This window comes from Lissotriton vulgaris, chromosome 4_1 (genome assembly GCF_964263255.1).
Source record: "Lissotriton vulgaris chromosome 4_1, aLisVul1.2, whole genome shotgun sequence".
Lineage (NCBI taxonomy): Eukaryota > Metazoa > Chordata > Amphibia > Caudata > Salamandridae > Lissotriton > Lissotriton vulgaris.
This window is the reverse complement of record NC_141691.1, coordinates 1,388,029,687-1,388,052,366: the sequence shown is the minus strand read 5'-3', so window position 1 is coordinate 1,388,052,366 and position 22,680 is coordinate 1,388,029,687.

Below are 22,680 nucleotides of genomic sequence, written 5' to 3'. Positions count from 1 at the left end.
AAGGTCGAGACTATTTCATCACATATAAATGAAATTACTTGTGAGTGGGCTAGAGGCTGAGGTAATATTTTGTCTCTAGAATTACTAAAAATAGAAGCTCTGTTCTTTATGAATAGTTCTACTGTAAGCAGAGTACATGTGCCAAAAAAAGGTAAATATTTTGGAATTTTGGAAAAAAATAATTTCGTTTTCAGGGGAACAAAATAGTTCCAAATGTTTTCAGTAGCTTTTGTTTATCAAAGCTGAAGGCCGAATTCAGAGTTCATGGGAACGCTGTGTGCCGGTTTGCTTAAGTTATTCTTTTGGTTCAGGGGAGAACATTACTTCAGATAGATGTGCAAAAAAACAGTCTACAGCTTCAGGTGAAAGTTCGACCAAGGATGATAATGCTGTAACTGGGCAGTTGTGAGAATGATTGCTATCATCGGTGTCGGGATCAGCAATGCTCACAGAAGGTCGTACCTGGGTGATGTTGCTCTCATTTCTTGCTTCACTGCCACCACCTAATCGTAGTGGAGAAGTCCCAACGAATGCCGTCATCAGGATTGGTAACCGCTGGGGACAACACGATGTATGAGCCGTTACAGGACTTAGCAAAGTATCGATATCCATCGGTACTGCTGATTGTAGTGTAAGACAGGTGTCCAACACGCATTCTTCTCCGCATAGCATACATCGAAGCACAGGTAAGATGCAGTTCTGCCATATAGGTCTGAATGAAAGAAACCAGGTCATATTCAGATCTCTTAGCCGGGCTAATCCAAGGACTTTAGTTATGCTGTCCCGATAGCGTATTGCTAGGATCGTTTCTTCCATTGTTGCTGGAGTCATGTCTGCGTTTTGGCTTGCCATATCGGAGCAGAAGGGTCAAAAATAAGATTCCTGCCACAAGTCCCAAAAGTAGTGGTAGGCCGCCAAAGAACAAATGGACAAAATTGGGAAAGATGCCCAGGACTGCTTCGAAGGGTGTTAACAGTCCCGAAAAAATTGTCTTAAATACATGTGTGATACCACTGGCATCTGACATATTTAGGATTTGGCTTTGCATTTCTACGAAATGCACGGGGCAATTTGTTGATAAAAGCGCATGTATCTCTGCTGTTGTCCTTGCAACTTGGAGATCATACGTCTCTTTCAATGACATGATGGGCACTGTTGTCTGCAAAAGCACAGACTTCATTCTGCTTAAAGTATCAATTCGTATAGAAGAGATATTCAACGGAGGCCAAATTGTCACCTCTGAGTCTCCAGGGCCGTTTGGATACAATGCTTGCATACAGCAAGTGGCCATGGAAACGTTTTTGATGCTGTTTGCGTGGTCCCATTATGAAATCACGCAAGTCAGCACCGTCTTTAAGTAAAGTCAAGTGTTGCTTAATTTCTTGTGTGGATGTCTATAGCCATTCAAGGCATAATTTTCCTACACTGTATGTTGTTACTATCCCTGGATGTTGTCTCTGGGAGTATCTAGGGTCTGGTCTGGTCATTTTAACCCCTGTATTTTGTTCAAGAATCTATGTTGACAGTTATTTGTGTCTGTTGGCCAGATCAACCACTTTTTCCAATCAGGATGTGTTCTGTTTTGGTGTAAAATTTTGGATACGTCTATCTCAATATCTGTGGTGGTATTATCAGGTATTGGCTTTGGAATAGACGGTTAAGTCCTTGATATTGGCTAGGCCAAGACAGGTAGTCTGTTGAATGGTGTCATTCAAGAACATTATTTGTTCTGGGATCATGCAGGCACGAAATAAAGCTTCTAATCCTTGGACCTGCCATTCCTTTGTACCCCAGATGGTTTTTGTTTCAATGTTCTTATTCCAGAAATCAAAACCAAATGTAATCATCTTTTCATAAAATGTTTCAGAATAAATCAGTTTGGTATTTTTCAGCATGTTTTTTGTCCCTGTTTTATTTAACAGTTTGTAATAGAATGTTTCAGCATCACTTGTGTTAAACCCTGAGAAGTATGGAAATTTCTCATAAAATGTTTTCGAACTGCTTTTAGGTGGAGTTGCACAATGTTCCCATTAATTATATTTAAAAACATTTCTAGGTTGAGCAGATTTATGCAAATAGTGTACAATACATCTGTTCATAGTTCGATGAACCCTGTAAAAAATCATATTCTGTAAATTTTGCTGACAATACTAAATCTGACATCATATTATTTATGCTTTCAAAGTCCCAATTATCAGAGAATGTACTTGGTTTTACAAAGTCACTTAATGAAACCTTAAACTGATGAGGATATTTCAAGAGTTCGACCGGTCCACATATTTCGTAATCTGTTTTGTCCCAAACTACCCCACCGGGTATTGGAATGGCTGTGACATTCACTGATGACAGTTCTCTTTTCTTGATGTGAGATGACTTGTGTGGCTTCAGAACTAAGTTGATGTTCTGACTTGCTGTGTCCATTGTACTGTAATACATTTTCCTAAAATTAGAACTAAAATTAGGCAGAGTAGGAGTATGAGTACGCCTAATACAACCCAAAATTCAATTAACGGTGCATTCAGGTAAGTTTCTTTGAGTTGATGAAAGAGTTCTGTTGCTTTGACTTTAAAGCTTTTTGTTGCTGGCATTACTTCAGGGTCGCTTTGATCTTCAGAAAAGTTTTTGAAATTGATGAAGTAGCCAGATGCAGTTCTGTCAATTGCTGGGATTGTTTTTTCAATTTGCCTTTTATCAGCACATTCTGATGCTACCTCATTGTAGATTGGTGTTTCTTGACGAACTGTTTCAATTTGGGTTTCAAGAGGCACAAGTTCCATGGCATCGTTGCATAGTCCTTTTTTATTCACTGCAGGTTTATTAAATGTGATTAGTCTCTCAGTTTGAACCTCTTGGATAGTAGCGAATTTTGGTATTCTGCTATTTCTTGGGAGTCCACTGGGCCTACTATTTATTATTGGCCACATGATTGTGGTTTTACCAGGTCTATTGATACAACTCGGTTCTCCTTTTTTACAGCAAGGGGCGGTAGTACAACTGATCTTGTTCCGTTGACTGCTAAGACAGGTACTGCTTTTCTGTAAGAAGGCCCAAATTCCTTCTTAACCGCGATCTTTTCTCAGACCAGATCCCCAATCTTTGGAATCCAGACAGGTCTTGCTGGGACAGGTGGTGTGTCTTCAGTGGTTGTTGGCTGCTGTTTTAACTTTGTGTTGCTCAGGGCTTTTCTTGTTTCATTTAAGTCCTGTAAAACAGCCAAACGATCTTTAATGTCAAAGCATTTTTTCTTATCTTCTACCACTGAAGCTTGACTATCTAAATCCTGAACATACATTCTAGTTCCGAACAATAGTTCGTACGGGCTGAAACCTTTTAGAGAATTTCTTGGCAGATTATTAAGACTACGTTGGACACTTGTTAAATGCTGGACCCACCCATCACCCGAACCTAATACCTTTGCCGTTATAGATTGCTTTATGTCTCGGTTTTTTCTTTCCACAATCCCGTTTCCCTCAGGATGGAAGGGACAAGAGTACCGCAACCCAATGCCCATGCTGGTCATGGCCTCCTTATAAGCTCGAGAGCTAAAAGCAGGACCCTGGTCAGAATGAAGCATGGCAATTGCGTATGTGCCGATAAAGACTCGCAAATCTTTTATAACAGTTCTGGCGTCAGCCGAGCGCTGGGGCCACATCCAAATGAATCTCGTACAGCAGTGGTGTCAAACACAAGGCCCGCGGGCCGAATCCGGCCCGCCAGACCTCGTCATGTGGCCCGTGTAGCCGCCGCTGGTCGCCAGCCTTCACCTTTTATTCTCGCTTTTTTTTTATTGAGACAAGAAAGCCGCCTCTTCAGCGCATGCGCGGCAGCCTACAAGCCAGAGAACGTCTGCCCTCTAGCGAGAAAGCCGCCTCTTCAGCGCATGCGCGGCAGCCTACAAGCCAGAGAACGTCTGCCCTCTAGCGTTATTGACACAAGAAAGCCGCCTCTTCAGCGCATGCGCGGCAGCCTACAAGCCAGAGAACGTCTGCCATCTAGCAGCGCCGGCCGTTTTTACACAGGAAACCACTACTTTACATGCATTCAGGAAACCTCCACTTGTTGAGCGCATGCCATCCTGTGATCTGTGACAGATCCAACGGCTGCCTGAACCCTTCTCTCCTGTACTGTAAGTACACATATGATGTATGTGGGGGGGGGGGTGCTTATTATTCTGCTTAAAAGTCTGAGCGGTAAACTTTGGATATACTGACCACTTCCGTGTCACTTTACAGTGGTGTAGGGACCATAAACTACAATCAAATAACCGAAAAATGTCCAAGAAAAGAAAAGTTGATGCAGAGGGAAGGCAATTTCAGGAGAGATGGGAAAGTGAATACATGTTTGTGATTAATGGAGACAAGCCGGTATGTACATTTGAATATCTACTTGCCATTATTCTGACTATGTTTCTGCTTTAAGAGCTAGTTATTATTACAAAAACAGTAATAATTGAATGCAGTGACAATAATTTATGATAATAAAGAGTGGACACATAGTCCTACACTACAACCGGCCCTTTGAGGGTGACCAAACTGCTGATGCGGCCCCCGATGAATTTGAGTTTGACACCCCTGTCGTACAGGAATCCACGGCGACCATGATATAATTATAGTTACCATCCCTTTGTAAGGGACCACAGTGGTCCAGGTAAACACATGCTAATGGTTTATCTGAGATGAGAAGGGGTGTCTGCGCCGGTCGTTTCACTGTTGATACTTTCATTCTTTGGCATATTTTGCATTCTAGCACATATTTCTTAGTTTGTATTCTCATGCGCGGCCACCAATATCTCTGTTTTAATAATGATATTGCGGCAGAGACACCAGCGTGTGCAGAAGCAAGCCCTTCGTGTGCCGTTGTTATTAGTCCTAACCTGTGTTCCATGTTTGGAATTACTCTATCACCCACTCCAGGGATTCGAGCAAAAGAATCATTATTCGTATCGGTTATTTATGAGTACTTTTCTGGAAAGCCTTTTGGGAGTGTTTTTCTATCATCTTTTACTGACGCACTGACAGCTTGTAGTATATCGCTGTCTATTTTTGTTTTTGACCGGGTGATAGCAGCTACGGAAGCAGTTTGCACAGCTGCCTTCGCGGCTTCATCAGCCAATGAATTCCCCGCAACGTGAACGCCATCACGTTGATGACTCAGAGTGTGTATCACGTGAGTCTTTTGTAGTTCTTTCTGTAAAAGAACTACTTGTTCCCAAAGCATTTTATGCTTGATTGTGCCACCTTTTGCATCTTTGAACCCGTTTTCAACCCAATTCTGCAAGTATTCATTATAAGACTGAACGCAATAATAAGAATCGCACACTATAAGTGTGGGGAATTCGCGATCGGTATTTTCAAGCGCCATCTTAAATGCTAGTAGTTCAGCTCGCTGAGCTGTACAATCTCCTAGAGATTGCGTTTTAGTGACCAGTGGTCTAAATTTTCCTTTGTGCCAACGACCTTTAACAATCGCGCACGCAGCACTGTAAGCTTGTTTACCCCCAACTGCGGGTTGTGCTGATCCGTCTGTATATATTATACATCCGTAGTGTTCTAGAGGCAGGATTTCAGTTGGCAGAGGACATTCATATTCATATTGTAAAAATTCTTGTGTTTTCAGATTAGGATCAAATTCATATACTACGTCTGTTGCAGCAAGAGAATTAACCCATTGGATCCATCTCGGATGCAGAGCTTTAGCATTTGGAATGCATGCTTTTGTTACCGCTTCTAGGGCTGATCTCGGTGTAATGATTATTATTTGTTTACCTTGTGCTAGGGCCCTTTCTTTTGCTACAGCAGTCTGAACCGCAGTTAGAATTTTTTCCGTTGAACTGAATTTTATTTCAGCTTTTGTGTGCATGTGTGATTTGGTACCGTTTCTCCCTCATTAGAGGTCAGGTACGTGAATCCGCATCTTCCTGGGATGACCCGGATTACAAGGCTACGTGTATTATCACAAATTTCTAATTTTGTTTTAGCTAACATGTCTGTTTGCAATGATCTCAAAATTTCTGTGTTTCTGAGTCTAGTTGATTGGTTTAAAATCAGGTTTTATTAATTCGTAGAGAGGTTTAACCCTCTCTGCATAATTTAGAATGTAAGTTCTTCCGAAATTCAGGAAGTCTAGAATCTATTGTAAGTTCTTCAGCGTTTTTGGTGCTTGGAGTACAGCGCACTTCTCTAAGAAGTTGTCTGCTAGGCTTTTGCCTTCACTTGATAGTTCGTATCCTAAAAACAGGACCGTTAGATGGGCAATTCGTGACTTTTTAAAGTTGAATTTGTAACCCTCTGCTGCGAACCCAAGTATTATGGTGTTCACTCTTTTCAAGTGAGTATCCAAGTCGTCGTCTGTGAGATAGATGTCATCGACATAAGATAATGCCTCATCATCATACATTTGTAGTAACTCTGTTACTCTGGCTGAGAATAATCCTGGGCTATTCTTGAATCCCTGTGGGAGTCTACAGAAATTTTTCTGTGACCCCATTATTGAGAAAGCGGTCAAGTACCTGCTTTCCGGTGCAATATTTTGACAAAAGAATCCATTAGAAATGTCTAATGTTGTTTTGTATTTTTTGCGAACTATGTTATTCATTAGTGCCGCACTGTGCGAATTTTGTACCGCAAATGTTTTGCAACATGAGTTAAGGTGTCTGTAGTCCAAGACCAGACGATATGAATCGTCTGGTTTGGAAACAGGAAACAAAGGATTGTTCATTTGAGAGGTGCATGTTTCAATCACCCCTTGGTATTCAAGTTGATCTAAAATCTCTCTGTCCTGTTTTTTAGCTTCTTGCTTAATTGGGTACTGTCTTTGTGCAGTAGGTTGACATTTTAACTGGATTTTGTGAGGAGGAAAGTCCTCATCCCATCATACATGATTCTTATATAATGCAGGTGCTTGAGCTACTGCCCATTTTCTTGCATATATATATATTTTCTGTGAATTGGAATATGATTTGAGAAGGCAGGCATAATCATTTCTTCACCATGAGGGCACTCCCTGACAAACTCTGGTGGCCAGTCTTTCTCAGCTAATAGGATGTCATAGCCTTTTGAGAGGTTATCCCAAAATAGACCCCTTATTTTCCTAGGCTTATCTCCCTCTATACGCAATGTTATTTCGTATATTTTATGAGGTTCTCTAACTCTGGTATCTGCAGTTTCCACTTGAATGTATTCATTCGTGTCCACTGTCTCCAGATGATTCATCAGGATCTTGCGAGCTATGCTCACTTCTGCTGCGCTGTCTAGCATTGTCTGTGCCCACTCTCCGTTTTTCAGCTGTGTCCTCAGTATTCTCGGCATGTTTGATTACTTTAATACTGGCTACCTTCTTTCTTGGAAATTGTAGTTTTTTACTTTGAGCAGGTTCCTTGTCTTTGGACTTGGCGTGCTCTTCCCTTTGTTCTGACCGTCCTCTTCTTTCCGATTTCTGCGAGGAAGTCTGAAAAGATTGAGAGGGACGTGTATCAATATCTTGATATCTATCAGGTTTTTCCAAATTATCCCTATTTCTAAGGTTGTATCTTTTTTCAGAGGGCTCCCTTTGGGGAGACTGGTGTTCTTGGTTCGGAGTTCTTTCTCTCCGCCGAGGAGACCTTCCTCTGGACTGGAATCTTTTTTCTTTGGGAGTGGATTGTTTATTTCCATCCCAGCTCTTTTTCGGAGTGTTTAGATTATTTTTAATAAATCATTTTTCAGGATTTTCAAGTAGTTGGGGTTTTACCGGTTTACCCCCCAAACTATCTCTACCTAGTTCTTCATAGGATTTTTCTATGATTCTGGCAAGTTAAATAGGTTGATCTGTTATATCTGTTTCTTTCAATTTTTGGCGGATCGCCACAGATGTTGCTTCTCCTTTTATGTTGGCTAATAATATAGCCGAGACCTGCTTGAAGTCTTTCAGTAATTTCATACCAAGAGTTAAAGCAGGTTCTGGACCGTATTCATTTTGAATCTGTCTTAGTTCATCTGGTATCACCGCCAGAGACGGGACACCATGTGTTTTTGTGTAAATGGAAGCAAAGACTGTGCCCCAAGTGTCACAGTCCTCCACATGTGGTGCGACCCCCATTGGAAGGCAGATATTCAGAATTCTGTGTTTCTCACCAGGGGTAGTATTCGGGAATACTACCTCTATTTAAGTTATCTTTTGTGCTAGCCAGAATGGAATTTGTTCCCGTTTTGCGTGTGTTTTACCAATGCATGATTGTATGTTCTGTGGTGTAATTTTGTTTGTGTTCCCCTGATGAGGGGTCAGCTGTGGAATGTTAATAGCTGGTTGGACTGTTGCAGTCCGCATTACATATTGGACTGTCTGTGAATTTTAATTAATAATTTTAGCTGTGCTAAAAGTTCTTTGTCTGACAATTTTTCGATGTCTGGATGTGGTGTGTAGCTGGCTAGAACCGGCCACGTTGCTCCTGGTCTACCTAGTGGACCGAGCCTGGTGATGTGATCAGTATGTTTTAGGGCGCCTTTAAACCAGAGCAGGTGCTCTTGGTAATTTAGTGGGATTCCCACATCCTCGAAAGGAGTGTATTCATCCGGAGGTTCCTCTATTTTGTAATAGTGGAATTTGTGTGTTGTAGCGTTTGCCGCTGGAAAGTTTATCCATGAATAGAATACCTCTGTCTGCCGATATTCGTGTGCCTCTATCACGAAAATGACTGTACCACCTCGTGATGTCAGTCCGTTTTCTATAAGTTTTAAAGTTATAGTTTTTCTTATGTTGACCGGAATGAGGATATCATTCCGGTCATTCTGTAGGAGACTCGTGTCATCATCCATTAGTTGGGCTGCTATTCTAGCTGCCTCCCTATCGTCATCACTGTCTGGCATTTTACTGTCAGAAAGGTTTTTTTGTTGCAGATCAGGTTTCAAGGAAACAAAAGATTAAGGGCCAGATGCAGGTAAGTATATTTTACCGATTCATAAATACCGAATTTTACAAATTCGGTATTTATGAATCGGTAAAATAGAAGGGGGGAGATTTAGGTAGAATCGGTAATTGAATTACTGATTCTGTAAGAATCGATATTTACTGAATCGGTAAATACCGATTCGGTAATGCCCATTGATTCCTATGATTCAGAAAAGGGGGTGGTGATGGACAGAGTATCTGAATTAAGCAGAACACTCCTACCCAGTCAACAGATCAGGGCTTGATCCATCACCGTTTTTTAACTCACTGCACCATCCCAGCTCAGAACCTGGCTACATGCAAATTAGTCTGTCCCTGGCCCAGTGCATCATGGGAACAGGGCAGACCAAACTACCAAGCCAATTCTTTTACTGGAAAGGAAACAAGCTTCCGGGGACCGGTTTCTGGCATTACAGCCTTCTTCGGCCCGGCTTGCTTGAATCCTGATGGTGCAGTGAGCAAGGGACTCACGTCTGAGCATACCCTTCCACACTTATGGTGGACAAAACGATTCAGAAAAGGGGGTGGTGATGGACAGAGTATCTGAATTAAGCAGAACACTACTACCCAGTCAACAGATCAGGGCTTGATCCATCACCATTTTTTAGCTCACTGCACCATCCCAGCTCAGAACCTGGCTACATGCAAATTAGTCTGTCCCTGGCCCAGTGCATCATGGGAACAGGGAAGACCAAACTACCAAGCCAATTCTTTTACTGGAAAGGAAACAAGCTTCCGGGGACCGGTTTCTGGCATTACAGCCGTCTTCGGCCCGGCTTGCTTGAATCCTGATGGTGCAGTGAGCAAGGGACTCATGTCTGAGCATACCCTTCCACGCTTATGGTGGACAAAACGATTCAGAAAAGGGGGTGGTGATGGACAGAGTATCTGAATTAAGCAGAACACTCCTACCCAGTCAACAGATCAGGGCTTGATCCATCACTGTTTTTTAGCTAACTGCACCATCCCAGCTCAATACCTGGCTACATGCAAATTAGTCTGTCCCTGGCCCAGTGCATCATGGGAACAGGGCAGACCAAACTACCAAGCCAATTCTTTTACTGGAAAGGAAACAAGCTTCCGGGGACCGGTTTCTGGCATTATAGCCGTCTTCGGCCCGGCTTGCTTGAATCCTGATGGTGCAGTGAGCAAGGGACTCATGTCTGGGCATACCCTTCCACGCTTATGGTGGACAAAACGATTCAGAAAAGGGGGTGGTGATGGACAGAGTATCTGAATTAAGCAGAACACTCCTACCCAGTCAACAGATCAGGGCTTGATCCATCACCGTTTTTTAGCTCACTGCACCATCCCAGCTCAGAACCTGGCTAAATGCAAATTAGTCTGTCCCTGGCCCAGTGCATCATGGGAACAGGGCAGACCAAACTACCAAGCCAATTCTTTTACTGGAAAGGAAACAAGCTTCCGGGGACCGGTTTCTGGCATTACAGCCGTCTTCGGCCAGGCTTGCTTGAATCCTGATGGTGAAGTGAGCAAGGGACTCATGTCTGAGCATACCCTTCCACGCTTATGGTGGACAAAACGATTCAGAAAAGGGGGTGGTGATGGACAGAGTATCTAAATTAAGCAGAACACTCCTACCCAGTCAACAGATCAGATGTGCGTCCCTTGCTCACTGCACCATCAGGATTCAAGCAAGCCGGGCCGAAGACGGCTGTAATGCCAGAAACCGGTCCCCGAAAGCTTGGTTCCTTTACAGTAAAAGAATTGGCTTGGTAGTTTGGTCTGCCCTGTTCCCATGATGCACTGGGCCAGGGACAGACTAATTTGCATGTGGCCAGGTTCTGAGCTGGGATGGTGCAGTGAGCTAAAAAACGGTGATGGATCAAGCCCTGATCTGTTGACTGGGTAGGAGAGTTCTGCTTAATTCATATACTCTGTCCATCACCACCCCCTTTTCTGAATCGTTTTGTCCACCACAAGCGTGGAAGGGTATGCTCAGATGTGAGTCCCTTGCTCACTGCACCATCCGGATTCAAGCAAGCCGGGCCGAAGACGGCTGCAATGCCAGAAACCGGTGCCCGAAAGCTTGGTTCCTTTCCAGTAAATGAATTGGCTTGGTAGTTTGGTCTGCCCTGTTCCCATGATGCACTGGGCCAGGGACAGACTAATTTGCATGTAGCCAGGTTCTGAGCTGGGATGGTGCAGTGAGCTAAAAAACAGTGATGGATCAAGCCCTGATCTGTTGACTGGGTAGGAGTGTTCTGCTTAATTCAGATACTCTGTCCATCACCACCCCCTTTTCTGTATCGTTTTGTCCACCACAAGCGTGGAAGGGTATGCTCAGATGTGAGTCCCTTGCTCACTGCACCATCGGGATTCAAGCAAGCCGGGCCGAAGACAGCTGTAATGCCAGAAACCGGTCCCCGGAAGCTTGGTTCCTTTCCAGTAAAAGAATTGGCTTGGTAGTTTGGTCTGCCCTGTTCCCATGATGCACTGGGCCAGGGACAGACTAATTTGCATGTGGCCAGGTTCTGAGCTGGGATGGTGCAGTGAGCTAAAAAACGGTGATGGATCAAGCCCTGATCTGTTGACTGGGTAGGAGTGTTCTGCTTAATTCAGATACTCTGTCCATCACCACCCCCTTTTCTGAATCGTTTTGTCCACCACAAGCGTGGAAGGGTATGCTCAGATGTGAGTCCCTTGCTCACTGCACCATCAGGATTCAAGCAAGCGGGGCCGAAGACGGCTGCAATGCCAGAACCAGTCCCCGAAAGCTTGGTTCCTTTCCAGTAAAAGAATTGGCTTGGTAGTTTGCTCTGCCCTGTTCCCATGATGCACTGGGCCAGGGACAGACTAATTTGCATGTAGCCAGGTTCTGAGCTGGGATGGTGCAGTGAGCTAAAAAACGGTGATGGATCAAGCCCTGATCTGTTGACTGGGTAGGAGTGTTATGCTTAATTCAGATACTCTGTCCATCACCACCCCCTTTTCTGAATCGTTTTGTCCACCATAAGCGTGGAAGGGTATGCTCAGATGTGAGTCCCTTGCTCACTGCACCGTCGGGGTTCAAGCAAGCCGGGCCGAAGACGGGTGTAATGCCAGAAACCGGTCCCCGGAAGCTTGGTTCCTTTCCAGTAAAAGAATTGGCTTGGTAGTTTGGTCTGCCCTGTTCCCATGATGCACTGGGCCAGGGACAGACTAATTTGCATGTAGCCAGGTTCTGAGCTGGGATGGTGCAGTGAGCTAAAAAACGGTGATGGATCAAGCCCTGATCTGTTGACTGGGTAGGAGTGCTCTGCTTAATTCAGATACTCTGTCCATCATCACCCCCTTTTCTGAATCATTGATTCCTGTGGGCATTGAAGCCCATAGGAATCAATGGGCATTACTGATTCAGTATTTACCGATTCGGTAAATACCGAATGTTGCAAGGGTGCAGGGGGTGTCACTTTGACACCCTCTCGCACCCCAAATTCAGGCATTTGTGACATGTGGCACACAGACATGCCCTAAGGGCATGTCTGTCTGCCACATGCCATAGGTGTGCATGCACACACGTGCATGCACACCTGGAATCGGTATTTTACCACCCAATTGGATTGGGTGGTAAAATACCGATTCGGTAAGGCCTGTGGGACTCAGAAGAGTCGCACCTACATCTCAAAATTACCGAATCGGTAAAAATACCGATTCGGTAATTTTACTGATTCGGTAAATTTACTGATTCGGTAAATTTACCGAATCAGTAAAATAGGGCCCCTACATGCCAAATACTTAATACCGGTCGGTAACGGCCAAAATCGGCCGTTACCGACCGGTATTTTAGCTTCTACATGTGGCCCTAGGTGCACAGTATTTTGGAACACTGTATCCTTCAACGTTGACTAAACCAAAAACTCTACATAGGAGTCTCTTCCTACTAAGTTCCGGCGGATTTTAACCTTTCACCCACTCCAGACGTCTATTGGAGTATTTATAGGAAAAGGGTCTGTGTGAAAAAGCACGACTGAGTTACTCTAACGTCTTGCGTTAGTTTTATCGCCTTACCAAACGTTGGGCGCCATGTAGTGTAGTTCCTATTTTCCCTATAGGCTCTGCGCATTGGAATAACATAAACAGAAGTGTAGACGTAGGACTGAGGTCTTCTAGGTCTCTACTGACTATGTTATACTTAATTTAGGTTTGCGCCAGCTAGCTCAGAAGTCACTGGAAACTTTCTTGAATGAATAGGAAGAGATCAGCTTCCCTAGCTCAGACAAGAAGTGATTCAGCTTCCGACAACCGCATAAACATGACAACTTTGCTCCATCAGAATAAGAGTAAATCTCTAGAGTCGTGAAAACAATAGACAGCTATTTCACTCAGTCAGATGTGCGTTCTTAGTTTCACCAGAGTGCAGAGAATAGAGAGACGGGCGTTTTCAATAAAAGGTATTATTTATTGAGCAGTCTTCCTTCTCATGCAAGAGAAATTAATTGCCACAATTGCAATACTTAATACGCGCTTCCTCGGTGAGGCGCTAACAGCTGAGTCATTGAGCGCTCTGCTCTGTTTAATTTGCACTTACTCTCCAGTCCTTTGACGGCTGATTTTAGAAAGCTTGTATGCGTTTTTAAAAAAATTGTCTGTGAGTTTTTCACTTTTAGTGATTACAACTTCAATGTGTTTTTTAACTCACCTTGCATTACGCTGCCTAACGCTGGTCAATAGCCCCGTTCCACCACGGCTGGTGCCGCTTGAGTGGAGGGCTCAGGGACCAATAGCTGGGCTAGTTTGGGCTCCCCCTAGTGACGCACGTCCGGGGACAGGCTGCAGGCGGGCCTTCCCTGGGATATCCTACTTGAAGGGAATGGCGGCACCGTCGCGCAGCGGACGCGCTTTCTCTGTGAGGCGCTAACAGCTGAGTCATTGAGCTCCCTGCTCTATTTAATTTGCACTTACTCTCCAGTCCTTTGACGGCTGATTTTAGAAAAACTTGTATGCGTTTTTAAAAAAATTGTCTGGGAGTTTTGCACTTTTAGTGATTACAACTTCAATGTGTACCGTCGCTCAGCGGACGCGCCTGTTCGGGCCCAGGGGCCAGGACCCCTGGCTCTGTCATGGTTTATTCTAGACAATCTTTGTTATGCTGTAATTCACCCGCCCACACACGACCAGATAGGGTCATTCTGAAACTTAATCGGGAAGGACTTTTGAGACCCAACAGCAGCCCCAAGTTAGCAATTGGACCATCCCAACAGGACACTCTGCCGAAACAGGCTAGCAGGCAGGGGTGTAAGTTTTCACTGCTTAACACCCGATCCCTGCAGAAGCACTGCCTCAAAGTCTTCTCCCTCCTGCAGGAGGATTCTGTTGATATCCTATGTATTACCGAATCCTGGCTGAATGATTTTTCCATCCCAGACTTAGTGGCAGCCCTCCCCCCCCGAACTTTTCCGCCATTTATGCCAACCGGCCAGATAATGTCATGGGGGGTGGTGTCGCGTTCCTCTTTAATGACACCTTAAAGACGGAAACAATATATTCTGAGTGTATTGAAGGCGTAGACGTCCTGGGCGTGAAATTCTGCTCCCCTACGGACTGTGTGACCTTCCTGTTAGTCTACCGCCCTCCAAGCACAACTGTTAAGTTCATGGAACCATTCTTGAAGATGGTCCAGGACCTCCGCACTCGCTATGAAGGGTTGGTGGTATTAGGGGATTTTAACTTTCATTGGGAAATCACCCCGAAGAATAGTCAGGCAAACCAACTGGATGAAGTCCTTACACACTTGGGACTCACACAGGCAGTTGAGGAGCCAACCCACCTGAAGGGCCACACGTTGGACCTGATCTGGTCCTCCCGCCCTCTCTTAGCTCCCCTGGTGATCTCCCCTTGTCCTTGGTCTGATCACTACCTGATTGAAGGCCATTTTCCTCTCCTGCTAGGACAGCAAGAAGCTAAATCACAGTAAAAATTCCTTCGTAGCTGGAAACAGGTTAAAGCTGATGATTTAATAACCGCCCTATCATATACCACATACCCCCTGTCACCAAGTGATGATGTGAACATTGAAAGCACCACCCTGCAGGATTCACTTAAAGAAGCCATTGAGGTTGTTGCCCCTGTCCACAAAATCAGAATGAGAGACAAGGGCAAAGCCGCAGAATGGTTTAATAAAGATCTCAGGGATCTAAAGCAAGTTTTACGTCAACGTGAAAGAGCCTGGCGGAAGTCCCGTGCGCCCACGGAATGCGAGGCTTATACACTGCAGCTTGCACTCTATAAAAAAGCTATTCATTTGAGAAAGGCCGAATTCTACGAAACTGCCATACAAACGGCAGAAAGAAGTTTTTAAAGTCCTGAATGACCTACGTACTGTCAAAGAGTCAAAACCATCCTTTGACTCCAAAGACTGTCAGGACTTTCAAGACGTCTTCATGAATAAAATCAAGAATTTGGTCACAGAAATCAATCAGATTCCTATCCTCCCGTGTTCTACTGAACCCCTCCCCCCCCCCTGTTAGACCTACCTCGCAAATCTTATCAGCTCTACCAGCCCTAACCAAGGAGTGTTTAGCGACTCTATTGAACCAGGTGAAATCTGGCTCTCCAGCTGACCCCTGTCCACCTCAGATTTTCAAGCTGGGTTGGCCTGGATTGGAGGACAATGTCCTCACAGTGCTAAATCACTCCGTAGAGAAGGGACTGGTGCCCTCTAATTTTAAAGAGGCAAGGGTGGTTCCGTTAGTTAAGAAACCTGGTGCGGACCCAAAAAACCTAAAGAATTTTAGGCCAATTTCCCAGCTTCCCTTTCTTGCGAAAATCTTAGAGCAGCATGTTCTACATTCTCTCACCCACTTCCTGGAAAGTAACCACCTCCTTGAGCCCAACCAGGTGGGTTTCAGAGCTCACCACAGCACGGAACTGGTAATGCTATCCGTGCTGGACGACCTGAGACTCAAGGCTGATAATAAAAAACCCTGTGCCCTGATCCTCTTGGACTTATCAGCGGCATTTGATACCGTTAATCACTGCTAACTTCTATTGCGGATAAAGGACTTGGGGATTCAGGGTACAGCCTTTGCCTGGTTGACATCCTTCCTCGAAGACAGGTCGCAACGAGTGCAGCTTTCCAACCTTGTGTCCAAGTCAGCAAAACTGACCTGTGGCGTGCCCCAAGGTTCGGCTCTGTCACCACTACTTTTTAGGTCTCGCCTGTCGATGCGCATGCGCATCGAGCTTGCGAGACTATGGGGGCTTATCCACTCTTTAACCAACTTGCAAGGAATCGTGGCGATTCCTTGCAGTGCACGACAAATTTAAGCTCAATGCGCATGCGCAATGAGCTTAAAAGTGCGTGCACATGCCCCCAGCCGCCTGCCTTGCCTACTCTCTCTGTCACAGCCTCCCCCAGCTCCGCCCCCTCACTTCTTGATTGCACGGCCGCTAGGCCGTGCCTCCCCTACTCTCCTCCCCCCTCCTCCTCCTACTCTCCTCCCCCCTCCTCCTCCTACTCTCCTCCCCTGCCTGCAGCCGCCTGCCTTGCCATTTTCACAGACATAAACAACTTTTAGGACGGAAAAAAAAGGGGGTCTACGGAGTAGTGCATCAGATACGTTACACACAAAATATACTTCCCAAAAGTGAGCTACAGCATGCAAGGATGTTGATCAGGCTTCAGGCCAAAAAGCAAAAAACATTCGTACAATATTGCACCAACAAAACAAAGAGAAATATGTGGCAGGAAACGAGGATGTACAAACACAAAAGTGAAACAGCCAACTTTTGATTGGGGCAATAAACAAGCACTATTCATCCGGGGAATGGGACGGATTAAAGACAATGGTCAAGAGTTACACAAAAAGCCGTACGCATATAACAATAGCAGTTATTCACACGGAATTACATCAAATATAAGAAACATATTACGCAACTTGGATTCAGCGCTAACAGCATCAATAAACATTACATAGGTCTCTTAGCTTCACAAAACAAATGTGAGCTACAGCATGCAATGATGTTTATCAGGCTTCAGGTCACAAAACAACCTCCCCTACTCTCCTCCCCCCTCCTCCTCCTACTCTCCTCCCCCCTCCTCCTCCTACTCTCCTCCCCTGCCTGCAGCCGCCTGCCTTGCCATTTTCACAGACATAAACAACTTTTAGGACGGAAAAAAAAAGGGGGGTCTACGGAGTAGTGCATCAGATACGTTACACACAAAATATACTTCCCAAAAGTGAGCTACAGCATGCAAGGATGTTGATCAGGCTTCAGGCCAAAAAGCAAAAAACATTCGTACAATATTACACCAACAAAACAAAGAGAAATATGTGGCAGGAAGCGAGGACGAGGATGTACAAACACAAAAGTGAAACAGCCAACTTTTGATTGGGGCAATAAACAAGCACTATTCATCCGGGGAATGGGACGGATTTAAGACAATGGTCAAGAGTTACACAAAAAGCCGTACGCATATAACAATAGCAGTTATTCACACGGAATTACATCAAATATAAGAAACATATTACGCAACTTGGATTCAGCGCTAACAGCATCAATAAACATTACATAGGTCTCTTAGCTTCACAAAACAAATGTGAGCTACAGCATTCAATGATGTTTATCAGGCTTCAGGTCACAAAACAAAAATTATTCGGACAAGATAACACCAACAAAACAACGAAGAAATATCTGGCAGGAAGCGAGGACGAGGATGTACAAACACAAATGTGAAACAGCCTACTTGTTATTGGGGGAATAAATAAGCATTATTCACCCGGGGAATGGGACGGATTAAACATAATTGTCAAGAGTTACACAAAAAGCTGTACGCATATAACAGGAGCATTTATTCACAGGAAATTACATCCAATATAAAAAAAAAAAAAATTCCCTACTCTACAGTAATGTGGACATAAGTCAAAATTCGGATAGCAACATGGAGAAAGCATATATAACAAGACAATATTGCTTTAAAAATACATCGTAACACAAAGCGGAGACATTGCATTAATTATTAAAGAAGAGGAAGTATCACAAACCACAGCACGAAATTTAAATACACATCAAAATAAAAAGCTATACAAACATACATTTAATAATAACTGAAATAACAGAACGTAGAGATGAAACAATATAAATTATTCACGCAGATATACAACATACTACACAATTACACACAAAAAAAAATGCTCTAATTATTAACACAACTACTGACCAAAAGCAACCATTTTAAAAATTAGATCTGAACAATAGGATACAATGCATTACATACATAAAGAGCCGACAATTCGAAATAAACATCCTTCGTTGCAAAACAAAGACACTACTATGCCAATAAAACTAATAGGAAACAACAAATCGAATAATTCATAACACTATACACACACAAAACAAACAACAAATAACAACTTACCTGTCGAACGATGCACGGAACAGACAACGAAGCCAACACTCCTTACACGGGACCCGCTTTCAACAATATGGGGATTTCCAATTAGACGCGAGTAAATTGTTACGCAACGTGAGAGGATTTTGAAATCTCATTGGCTGACACGGACGTCAATCAAAATAGTACGGGATTCAAAATAACAACTAGAACGCAATAACTTAAATACTTTAATATAATTATGGGACAGTCACACAAGCACACACACCACAATCACACAAATACACAACACACAAACACCCTCACACACCCTCACCCTCACACACCCTCACTCACACCCACCCTCACCCCCCCACCCTTACAACACACTCACCCTCACTAACCCTCACACACACACCCTCACACACCACCACCCTCACTCACTCACACACCTTCACACCCTCAACCTCACACATCCTCACTCACCCTCACACCCTCACACACCCTCATGACCTCAACCACACACCCTCACATGCCCCCACCCTCACACACCCCCACCCTCACACACACCCGCCCTCACACACTCTCACACATCCTCACACACCCACACACATTCTCAATAAGCCTCACACCCTAACCCACGCCCACCCTCACTCACCCTCACCCTCACTCACCCTCACCCTCACCCCCTCACCCTCAATAACCCTGACCCACCCTCACTCACCCTCACCCTCACTCACCCTCAAACCCTCACCCTCACTCACCCTCAACCCCTCACCCTCACTCACCCTCACTCTCACTCACCCTCACTCTCACTCACCCTCACTCACCCTCACCCTCACTCACCCTCAACCCCTCACACTCACTCACCCTCACCCTCACTCACCCTCAACCCCTCACCCTCACCCTCACTCACCCTCACCCTCACTCACCCTCACCCTCACTCACCCTCACCCAAACTCACCCTCACTCACCCTCACTCACCCTCAACCCCTCACCCTCACTCACCCTCACCCACACTCACCCTCACCCTCACTCACCCTCAACGCCTCACCCTCACTCACCCTCAACCCCTCACCCTCACCCTCACTCACCCTCCCCCTCACCCTCACTTACCCTCAACCCTTCACCCTCAACCCCTCACTCATCCTCACTCTCACTCACCCTCACTCACCCTCAACCCCTCAGCATCACCCTCACTCACCCTCACCCTCACCCTCAACCCCTCACCTACCCTCACCCTCACTCACCCTCAACCCCTCACCCTCACTCACCCTCACCCTCACTCACCCTCAACACCTCACCCTCACTCACCCTCAACCCCTCACCCTCAACCCCTCACCCTCACTCACCCTCACCCTCACTCACCCTCACCCACACTCACCCTCACCCACACTCACCCTCACCCTCACTCACCCTCAACGCCTCACCCTCACTCACCCTCAATCCCTCACCCTCAACCCCTCACCCTCACCCTCAAACCCTCAACCCTTCACCCTCAACCCCTCACTCACCCTCACTCACCCTCACTCACCCTCACCCTCACTCACCCTCTCACCCTCAACCCCTCACCCTCACTCACCCTCACTCACCCTCACTCACCCTCACCCACCCTCACCCTCACTCACCCTCACTCACCCTCAACCCCTCACCCTCACTCACCCTCAACCCCTCACCCTCAACCCTTCACCCTCAACCCCTCACTCACCCTCACTCTCACTCACCCTCACTCACCCTCAACCCCTCCCCCTCACTCCCCCTCACCCTCACTCACCCTCAACACCTCACCCTCACTAACCCTCAACCCCTCACCCTCACCCTCACCCTCACACCCTCAACCCTTCACCCTCAACCCCTCACTCACCCTCACTCTCACTCACCCTCACTCACCCTCAACACCTCAGCCTCACCTTCACTCACCCTCACCCTCACTCACCCTCAACCCCTCACACTCACTCACCCTCACCCTCACTCACCCTCAACCCCTCACCCTCACTCACCCTCACCCTCACTCTCACTCACCCTCACTCTCACTCACCCTCACTCACCCTCACTCACCCTCAACCCCTCACCCTCACCCTCACTCACCCTCAACCCTTCACCCTCAACCCCTCACTCACCCTCACTCTCACTCACCCTCACTCACCCTCAACGCCTCACCCTCACCCTCACTCACCCTCAACACCTCGCCCTCACTCACCCTCACCCTCACTCACCCTCAACACCTCACCCTCACTCACCCTCAACCCCTCACCCTCACCCTCACTCACCCTCAACCCCTCACCCCCTCACCCTCACTCACCCTCAACCCCTCACCCCCTCACCCTCACTCACCCTCAACGCCTCACCCTCAACCCCTCACCCTCAACACCTCACCCTCAACACCTCACCCTCACAACACATATTGTGTTACAATAGGTGTCACATTTGCGAAAGATAAAACGATTGGCATTGTAAATAACAAAGCTATTATTTCGCTATTTTAAAAACAAGCACATAAATAAAAAATGTGTCCTTTACAATACCAATAGCTCAAACTTTCCTAATGCAAGACCTATTGCATTGCTGTGCTTCTCTCCCCTGCTGCACTCTCCTGCTCTCTAGAGATGCGGCCTAACGACAAGAGCTGCCATCTAAGTCACGTAAATACAAAACATGTTGCATTCCAAATGCTATAGGTGTCACATTCGCAAAAGTTATAACTATTGGCATTGTAAATGACAAAGCCATCAATTTAGCAATTTTAAAAACCAACAAATAAATAACATATGTCATTTACAATACCAATAACTCCAACTTTTCTAATGCGAGACCTATTGCATTTCCAATGCTTGTTAATATATACCTTCAGCCACTGATCGCGTCACTGAACAGGATGGACTGTAGAGTCTACAATTATGCAGACGACACACAAATTCTGATTCAGATTGACAACACTGTTCAGGCTCATTTGAGAATGCAGAACATACTCAAATTCACAATCAGCTGGATGTCGAATAACTCCCTAAAAATAAATCCAGACAAAACTGAAGTCCTGGCAATCACTACTGCTGCCAATCCTTGGTGTGACCAGTTTTGGCCGGCTGAATTATGGCCACTTCCAGCACCAGCGCCAGCAGTTAAAAGTCTTGGCATCAAAATTGATGCCCGACTATCTATGACTCAGCAGGTATCATCTGTGGTGGGCATTTGTGCGAGTCTGATTCGCCAGCTACGGAAACTCTCCTCATTTCTATCTTTCTCCACAATGAGGCTGGCGGTCTCCGCCTTAATTCTGGCACGGCTGGACTATGGTAATTCCCTTTACTATGGCCTCCCAAACAACCTTCTGGCCCGACTACAGGTCGAAATGAATGATGCGGCCAGGCTTATCTTTAATAAACCTAGACATACTCGTGCTACGCCCCTACTCTACAGCTTACATTGGCTGCCCATTGCCCAAAGAATTAAATTCAAAAATCTCTGCATTGCACACAAAGCCATCTACGGCTCAGCCCCTAAATACATCGAAGATCGGCTCTCCAGGTACCTACCTACTAGGTCCCTCTGGTCGGCTGAGGCATGCAACCTACTTTGTCCTCGGTACAACCTTACATCCAAGGGCGGCAGAGCCTTCTCTAGCACTGTCCCCCTGGCATGGAACCACCTTCCTGCGGAACTTAGGAAGGAAACAAACCTTTTGCTGTTCAGGAAAAAGCTGAAGACGGTGCTTTTTGAGGAGGCATGGGGACCTCTGTGATCTGGCTTCTGTACCCACTGATGTTGTGTATCCGCTGACAGCGCTTAGATACCCCTGGGTGATATAGCGCTCTACAAGCTTATAATAACATAACATAACATAACATATAAAGTAAAGTACGTACAGTAAAAGGAGTATTATAAAATAATACTGTAAAAGCATTGATATGGTTTCTTAGCCATAAGACACTTTAAAATGGATAAAATATATACATACATATATACATAGGCTAATGTCCCCAACTGGTGCTTCTAAACTACGCCTACCCCGGTGTACCTGACCTAAGCCTATTACGTAGGAAGGAGTAAGTAAGTAGCAGTTTAAGTTAAGTAGGTTTGTTGCCAAGGATCTGTTCAAGAATTCTCTCTAAGGGTTTAGTCAGTACTGTACCTTGGGAATAGAATGTAGGAGGTCTGGTATCTCTCTCTCAGGACTCGATATCCCAGTCACCCGCAAGGGTAGGCTGGAAACGCCGTAGCTGGATTTTCTCGGCAGGAGAAAAGACAGCGTCTTTCTCAGCGCGTCAAAGAGGAGGGGCAGCGTCCGTGGGCTTCTCGGGTCTGCTGGGCTCTCGGAAAGTAGATTAGCTGCTCTGCTCCAAAACCACCACCGTGTGTTTGCTTAAGGCAACGTGGGTATATTTATACCTGAAAGGTGCAGAGTTTGACGTAAGGTTTGAACATAAGACGTCAATAAAGATGTC